Here is a 9,300-nt window from a genome sequence, read left to right on the forward strand (position 1 = left end):
AAACCTCAGAGCCTACATACATCTCCACTCTTGTCCACCAGAGGTCTCCGCAGTCTTGCGACGAAAGCTTGGAGGTATATATATATAGTCTCCGAAATGCTGGGATGTTACTGTACGTTGACAAGGCTGATCTCCCGAGAGAATCACATAGAATCAGTTTTATTTGCTACGTCTGTACGTGTTTCCTCTAATGACGTTAATGGCCTGTCTAAGTCACAACACATCAGCAGCTGTTGCTCGCATCTCCCGCTTGCATAGCAGGCGCTGGCACGTGTATCCTGAAGAAGAGGATAATGCTAAGGGGATCAACAAGTCACAACTCTCGCAAATAGCGTGTGTAAAATGTTCTGCGCAAACTCCAAGTCAACAAGGAAGAAGCTATGTTTATTCACTTAACTTCATGCAAGAAAATAAAGTATTTCGTTTTTTGGAAAGAACGGCTGATATAAATGCAGAGGAAATACGAATTATCGAACATAAATATGTAATGTTCAGAAGCACGATAGAAAGGTTTCTTACAGTATTAATTGAAGTTTACACGAGTGAATTTTTTAATTCCACTATTAGTTGCCTGGGGCACGATGTAGCGTAGTTTGTTGAGGCACTTTGCTACAAGCCGGAAAGTCACGGGTTCGATTCCCAATGAGGTAATTGGATTTTTTAATTACCTAATCCTTCCAGCCGCACCATTGCCCTGGGGTCGACTCAGCCTCCAACAGAAGTAAGTGCCAGGAATCTTCTTGGGGGTAAAGGGCGGCCGGCACGTAACACTGACAGCCTCACCGCCATCTGTGAGCCGATTGTCTAGAGAAAATGTGTAAGCGTCTCACAGCCCTAAGGGTCACTATGGCCTTTTGCAGGGATGCCTGTCATTTACCTTCTTACCTTACTATTAGTGACTGTTATAAAGCGATGCACTTCTGACGAATCTAATATTGTATAGATGACTTCTTTGCTAATTTATTAGACTGGTCTCACGTGCGTGAGATATAATAACCTGCAAAAGAATCTTGTTTTATGAGGAAAATTAATCCGGTATTGATGTATCTAATTCGGAAAGGCTTATAAGCTCACTATCTGATTATTTTTCTGTAATATATGTCTCTGTCTAAGCCATCCCATTATTTCAGTTTTTAAATTCATATTTTCAATCATCTCAGCAGTTTTCTTGATATGAAGTTTCGTACCGAAATGTAGCGTTTGAAGAAGAAAGAGCCACTGTCTTTGTAAAGGTGTTAGATTTAGGAAGGGGCAGGATGGCAAAAAAAAAATTAGTAATTATTTGAATGTTCCTTTCTTTATAACTCTCTTAACAAAGGGGACCTGATTCAAAATAGCAGCATTATAGAAATGTGAAATTCTTTCATAAAAGGTAAAGCGCATTTCATAAGTAAAATTAAATCATGAATGTTGTAATAAAGGAAAACTTCGTATAAGAAAGAAAATTAGATAATAGGGAGGGTGAAACAAAGGATTATAATTTTTTTACGAATTTCAAAGAAAAAATAAAGAAGTATTTTAAAAGCAATTGCATACATATTAAAACCTAAATTAATATCCTAATGAATTCTGAGATAGGTAAGAACCAGAGACGCAATCTCACAATTATGTCCTTTGTAGTAAGCTGTAGAAATGAGTTTAAAAATTCCTTCTCCTTCTTTCAATCTCTCTCCTTATTCTGCTTTATCGTTTCTCTCTACTGACGGCATTACATCCGCAGTAATACATTCAAAGTGTCGCAATGAATTTTAATGTATCAGTTTCGCTGATTCGAGAAGAGACATTTTATCTTTGGAAAGATTTAGTAACACTAACGGTAAAACGAACCGATCACAGTGGCCGCGCGGTCTAAGGCATGCAATGTCTTCGTCCGCTCCAACCCTTGGATCTTGTGTTCGAATCCCACCAGTGTATAGATGTTTGTCTTCATTTATTCTGTTGTTGTGTTGCCATGTGTAGGTGGCGGTCTTGCAACTTGCTGATCCCCCGTCCAGGGAATCCTGCCGCCTGTGTTAGATTAAGAAACTATAGTGAAACGAAGTTTTCCACGGATGCCCTGTGCTCCAAATGGGAGTAACAAGAAAGACAGATAGATAGACAGACAGATAGATACAGAATTTCAAAATAAAGAGGAGGACAAATTATGATTAAATGAGAGTGTTCAACGTTCAGAAGAGTGGTCGAGACAGATATTTTGGGATCCCCCTGTACCGCGTATAGGTGACAATAGCACCCGGTGTCTAGCTGCATGACAAATGAATGCGTTGTATAATTCCAGGTGGCGCTAATGCTGCTGCAGTCAACACACTGCGCCTCTCAGATGGCATCACATAGAACTCGGCTGTCGTATCGCCGAGAAACTGCCACATTTCAGTTCCCTGAAATTTATTAAGGAACAAGGTAGGATCTCTGACCTTAACTAGTCATTAGCGTTACGATAGTATATAATAATGTATTAGTAGTGTCACTAGAAGTTAGAAAATATGTACACAATTAAAAGTAAAAGTAGACAATATTTCTGGTGATATATATTTAAATGCAGAAAATATTTGTAATTGTAGTTGTATTTCAGATGCTGTTTATTATCTTAAATGCTTTCAAAAACTTGAGAGACAATATTATATTTGAGCATCCCGCTGCAGTGAGGCATTGTCCTCAGGTACACGTCAATAATGCAACAATATAAAAGACATCAAGAATATGCCACTCACTAAAAATATATTTTAATACTTTATGATTGTTAATATATCAATAGGACACTAAAAGTATATTTTATACATTAAAAGTGATTATCAAAATTTCTGGAATGTCTCTGGTTTTACGTGTTTTTTTTTATTTAGTTTTTACGACATGTTTCGGTCTCACATGGGCCATCATCAGGTGATTTTTCTTTTGGGGGTGAGACCACTATACTGCATTTGTTCACGTGCTCTTTTCGTGCACGTCAGTGTTTAGATCAATCTCATGACCAGTCGTTGCGCTCTTTGAACATCATGAAATATTAAAATGCATTTGTAGTGAGTGCCATATTCATGGTCTCTTTTATATTGTTGCATTATTTACGTGTATTCTAATAATAAGGATAATGAAAGACAATTATTTACATGAAAATCTTTGAGCACTGCTTTCATATTTTGAACCGTGGTGTTGTAGTGTTAGGAAAGAAGCAGACTACTAGTAGGATGGTCTGAAAATAAGAGAAAGTTTGAGAACTGAGAGACAGTTGAATGGAGAATATTACATTTCAAGGCCTTCCTGAATTATGCTTGACATTATTATGGCAGTCAATTTAAGGACCATAATTTGAAGGATACTTTGGGTGGAGAAAACAAGAAATTTCTTGTAAGCCCATTTTGAAGAAGAATTCTCTACAAATTGTTGGGCTCTCTGTAAACTCGGTAACAGAGGAGACAGAACAGCGGCTCTTGGAGAAAGTAATGCCGATAATTTTCTCTTTATTATTCAAAGTTAAAGTTACTCGATAAATTACGGCATATAATTTCTGAAGAATTGTACCATTTAATGTATTTTTAGAGGTGCTAAGTAATTTAACGCCATAGCTACAGGCATTCTTGTTCTCTCCAGAAGCCATCTCTCTGTTCCTAATTCTCGGATGCATTAGTGAAGCCATCACCTCATTCTGTCTCCGTCGCTAGCTGTGTTTGTTTTCTTTAGAATACTACATAAAACACTCCAGACTTTTTGCAACATAAAGTAACTCCATTCTGAAGAATATGATGCTGAAATTTGCTGGGCTTCTGGTAGAAAGAGGGAACCTTATTTCTAGTTGAGTTAGAAATAATTATTATCCGTGAGGTGTAACGTGTTTACAGAACTTTGAACACATTTCCTTTATTTCCTTGTGGAAGGAAAAGAAAACTGCCGCCTGGAAATATGCGGCTTTCTAATTTTTGCAAGTGAAAGTTAAGGAAAGTTTTATCTCATTCATTTTATCGCTTTTACTTGTATTTTTATTTCATTCCACTCGACGTTAATTTTCTTCTCCTCGGAGGGATTTTCTTATTTGGTCTTTTAATTGAATCGTGTGGTCTCTGCTTTTCTTATGGCTTCGTCTTCGGATGGGCAAAGGTTTATAATAGAAGTAAAATTATTCCATAGTCGAGTCAAAGTGTGCCAAGAAATTTTAACTCCTCCATGATATAATTATCTTTTAGTTTCAATGCATCTAATTTTCTGATAATGTAATATAGGAGTAATAAGGTACGCGAGGGGTACTACTACTACTGAAACCTGTTATTGAGCCAAATTCTGAATTAATGCATTTCTGTCCAAATCGTCTTAGCCTAATACTTTAACACAGTCTTAAACTGTCGTTTTGTCTTTTAGTTTCTGTATGATGGTATTGAAAGGGGTTGACAAGGCATGGCCTGCTTTAGACGTGGTGTTAAAGAGATCTGTTGTAAATATTGTTAATAAACGTCCAAAATTTTAAAATTTGCTTTAAGGAAAAGCTATCAAATTTAACCCCTTGAAGCTTGGTAGTTCTATACATGCTACCTGTCTTAGCATGCTAAAACTCTGCATTCTTCCCGTAAAATATATTTGTGTGTTCCATGCGGTTCTTTCGATAAACGGCTTTAGCCGGTTGATCTTGGCAGCGGATACGTAATCTATTTCCTGTGAGGTTCGAATTAAATTAGTATATACTGTTTGGAAGAAATTCAGTCTTTAAAGTGTTAATAATATTGTAATTTGAGTTAAATAAGTGACAGTGCATATTGCAAGGTTATGGATAGATTAGTATTTATCATGGACGTAATGTAGGTGTACAGTAATTTTTTAAATATTTAAGAGATATTAAATCCAAATTCAGATGAAAAAATTTAATAGTTCTCGATTGATTATTTCACAACGTTACACCGAAATAACGTTTATTCCCTTTTGTTTTGATATGAATATAGGGGAAACAATTCACAGATACTTACTCACTCTTGGAGCTGAACCCTTCTCGAGAAGCTGTCAGTTGTGCAGCTACTCAAGAACTTTCCGGTATTTTATGGAACCAGAAGGTTCACTACCATGTTCACAAGAGTCCTCTACTGGTCCCTATCCCGAGTCAGATCATTCCAATCCATACCATTCCATCCTACCTCTCTAAGATCCATTTTAATATAGTCCACCAACCTACATCTTGGTCTTCCCAGTGGTCTCTTTCCTTCTGGCTTTCCCACCAATATCCTATATGCTTTCCTCTTCTCCCTCATTCGTGTTACATGCCCTGCCCACCTCATCTTCCTTGACTTTATCATTCTAATTATACTTGGAGAAAACAAATCACAGATACATTGAAAAAGGTGGGTGCAAGGGTTACGGAAGAGAATCTGTTGTAGAAATTTTTGACAAATTTAGAGTAATAATGTCCCATTTTAAGAGATCATTGTCTTCCTCAGTAGAGCGCACAAATATGGTAACACAAAGAAGACTGTTTCAAAGTGTACGTACAGTGAAATGGTTGGTCATAAATACTTTGTTCCTAATCTGCATTTCAAAGATACGCTTCTCAACTAATCCAGCGCGTTGCGTCATTCTAAGAAGGGACTGGGGGGCGTTGGGTGTTGCGTATTTAAAATTCAACCTTATCTTTCTTAACGGGAAAGACTTATATAAGTCAGTCGTGCCTACTACTAACGTAATGCTTGTAAATTCGGGGATTTTTTGTTTCGTGTCTCGAAGAAAACTATTGAATCCATAGAATGGCATGTATTACAGTTACGGAGAGTTTTGTATAATGTTGGTCTGTAGCAAATTCAATTACTTTAAGAAGTCAAGTACTCAAAGAAATATTCTGTCTTTCTCTGAAGGGAAATAATTGAATTATAATCTCTAGGTGTTAGGAGTAGGGTTGCAACCGTGCGTAACATTCGCATACAAGGAGTACGCATAGAGACGATATTGTTATTGGCTTAACGCTCAGACTTCTTAAGTTGGGTGTCTTATACTCTTACAGAGTGAACGAAAAATGTTTCTCTATACTTTGTAGTTACAGGTACTGAAATAAGTTTATATGAACATGTGTCCAGACCGGATCTGAATCTCAGCCAGCCTCGAATGAGTACCAGAGGTTATTTATATGAGGTTACAGCTGCCACGGTAGAAAACTGATCACTCACTTCCATCTATCACCGACGTTAAGAATGCGTGGAGATATACCTCCGCTTCCCCATTACGTCTTCATGGCGCGGTGCTCAGTAAAGCATAGGGACAACTTAACCTTACCGTCTAGGCTTAAGACTCCAAAGTGAACTCTTCTCTTCAGTTTGCATGAATATAAATGCATGTATTTGATTTGTTTCATTCTGGTTCGTCACACTAACGATTACAAAGACAAAACAATTCCATCCAGTGTGACTGTTTAAGTTTTACTACTTGAAAACTTAGCACCCTTACATGTTTTGATCCTTACGTATCATCTTCAGAGGGAACATCAATACTTATTTTGAAACTACTATCACAATAGGTGGTGTTCTGGGTGCTAAATTACATACACACATAATGCCTGGAATACACAATATACATAGAATCCAATTTCTCACAATCACAGAAGCTTTCCTGCTATTTAAGTTTTTAAAACTTTGTTGCTTAAGTATATTGTGTATTAAGTATATTGTGTATAGGATCGAAACATGTAAGGGTGCTAAGTTTTCAAATAGTAAAACTTAAATAGTCACACTGGACGGAATTGTTTTGTCTTTGTAGATGCATGTAGGTTCGTAATTCAGTCTCCAATTTCACTCCTGTCACTCTCGCATGTCCTGTGCTATCCACATGCTCAATGCATTGCTTAAATTGATCTGCATTTTTTAATTAAAATATGTTATAATTAGTTCCTGAATTCTTCATTTTCCATTCTACAAAGAACGGCAAATTACTTCGCTGATCTCAGAGAGTTGAGTTTCAGTTATCTTTACTGTATTTAGATCTCTGTTCATTACTGCCTGGACTCCACTTCCGGTATAAGAGTGTATGTGTCTCATTTGTGGACATTCAATTGTTACTTCCTTCGTTTTTCCTTTGAAAGTGCCAATTACTCCTTGACTTATTCAAAATTTTCTGTTCTCATCAGGTTGAGAAGACGTAACGAGTCAGGGGAAGTACACTGAAGGAAATTATAACTGAAATATGAGAATAAGGGAACAAAAGGTCATAACAAACGGTGTAAATTCTGTAACTAGGGGTTCTAATTCAGTTACGTGGCTTTGCTATTCCGGCACTCGCCCACAGCACGACTATCTTGTCAAGGTGATTGTATCAACATGGCTTCTCGCCTTGTGGACACACCATCTTCTGACTCAGCTGCTATAATGGTGCGACCCGCGACATGTCTGAAGGATTCAGCTATGTTGGTCTGGCCACAGGACAGAGTGCGCCGCGTGCATACAAATTATCATAACACAGTTAGGCTCTGCTTCATACGGGTAGAGCATATTGCAAAAAGAATATCATTTTCAGGTGGTAGTTTTGTTCGGAGACTGAAACGCTCTCATTAATAAAACTCGTGTTTAATTTACGTTTTTTTTCAAAATTTTTACGTGTAAAGTTAGAGCTAAAAGTAAAATTATCCTTGTGCTTAATTAATTACTCACCTCTGTCTACTGTCGAAGTTAAGAGTGGTGAAGCTGTACCTCCTTTCTCACCACACTGTTACATATAAAAAAAGTAAAAAGTAAATATATCCCTGTAACAGGCCTTGAAGGCCCATAGGATTGTGAGATGCTGAGTTTCCCACATTTTCTAGACAATCGGCTCATAGATGGCGGTACGTTTGTCAGCCCTACGTGCCGGTCGCCCTTTACTTCCAAGAATATTTCTGGTATTCATTTCTGTTAGAGACTGAGTCGACACCAGGGCCATAGTGCGGCTCGAAGGATTAGATAAATTGAAAAAGTCCACCAAATCGGGATTCGATCCTGCAACCTTCCGGCTTGTAGCATAATGCCCTCACTGTTGCCTATACATACTGTATTTTAGAGCCATCTACCGATCGTGACATAAACTGAAAAATCAACATTCGATCTAGTTAGTTTTGTTCTCCTACAAGGGAATATTGTGTTTATATAAACGAAAAATTATTACTCTTATAACAGTAAAATTTTTCATATTAATTTTCTGGGTGAGCTTATGACTTGAGCGGAAATAAGTAGGTCTTATGTTCAAACGGAACAGAGTGTGTAATAACCAACGTAGCACATACAGTATTTCGAATGACTGTAACATTGGTCACACAAACCACGATGTTGATTGCTCTCGAACCTCAGTCCAAAATAAACAGGGCGCGCTACAACAAATGGGGTTCTGAATTCTGACGAATGCTGAGAGGAAGGTTTTCGTTCTATTGTCATTGGTGTTATAAAAGGCGAACTTGAGAATGTTCTGCGAGGTGCAGCGACTCTCGTCTGCAACATAGCTACACAGGTTATGTAGGTCAGCCAGAGACGCAAATCTGGGGGAATGGAACCAGCGTTATGCAGAGGAAAGAACATTCAATGGAACTGAATAAATATGCTATATTTTAGGTTATCAAAGTGGTAACTGTGAAGAGAACCCTCTTCTGGGATGCAGCGCCTTGTTATCAGTCTGCAAACACCTGCTCACGGATTTTCTACTGTGTAACCGTAACTGTTATCTGAAAACATTTACGCCATCAATATTTAAGTAAGGGTGTGTCAAGAGAAGATCATTAAATTACCCATTCGTGTTTTTGAATATGATCAGTCTAACTGCTACATGGATGCTGCAAAAAAAAAAATGTTTATGTAATTGTTAGGAAACCAATGGATTGCCTTCAAGATTATTCTGAGATATTAAAAAATTTTAGGATAAAAACTCTTAAGAGAAATATGCGACACCGAGTGATACATCTTTTTTTTTTTTCTTTTTCTGAATCTTCTAAAATGGTTTTCTTGTTGCTGGTATTATTTGTGCTAGCCAACACATGTAGCTAGGTTACCTGTGCAAGCGTGAAAAAGGTGAAAATTTAAAACTATCCCTGTAACAGGCCATGAAGGCCCATAGGGTTGTGAGACGGCGATGCTGCCACGTTTTCTAGACAGTCGAATTACAGATGGCGGTAAGTTTGTCAGCCTTACGCGCCGGCCACCCTTTTATCCCCCAGGAAGATTCCTGGTACTCATTTCTGTTAGAGGCTGAGTCGAACGCATGCCCATAATGTGGCTGGAAGGATTAGGTCAATTGAAAAAAATCCACCTCATCGGGATTCGAACCCGCGACCTTCAAGGTTAGCGCATAGTGCCTCCCCCAACTACTCTACCGCGCGTCGAC

General features: G+C 37.9%; 1 long non-coding RNA gene across 1 annotated transcript in view; it reads left to right on the plus strand.

The window, feature by feature from the left end:
- LOC111868693 overlaps positions 1–9,300 on the plus strand; it is a 391,614-nt gene that overhangs the window by 127,918 nt on the left and 254,396 nt on the right. The window contains exon 2 of the long non-coding RNA XR_002843546.2: positions 2,279–2,400. This is a non-coding gene — a long non-coding RNA (uncharacterized LOC111868693). The remainder of the gene's footprint in view (positions 1–2,278; positions 2,401–9,300) is intronic.

The sequence above is a fragment of the Cryptotermes secundus genome, unplaced genomic scaffold (assembly GCF_002891405.2).
Source record: "Cryptotermes secundus unplaced genomic scaffold, Csec_1.0 scaffold1184, whole genome shotgun sequence".
NCBI lineage: Eukaryota > Metazoa > Arthropoda > Insecta > Blattodea > Kalotermitidae > Cryptotermes > Cryptotermes secundus.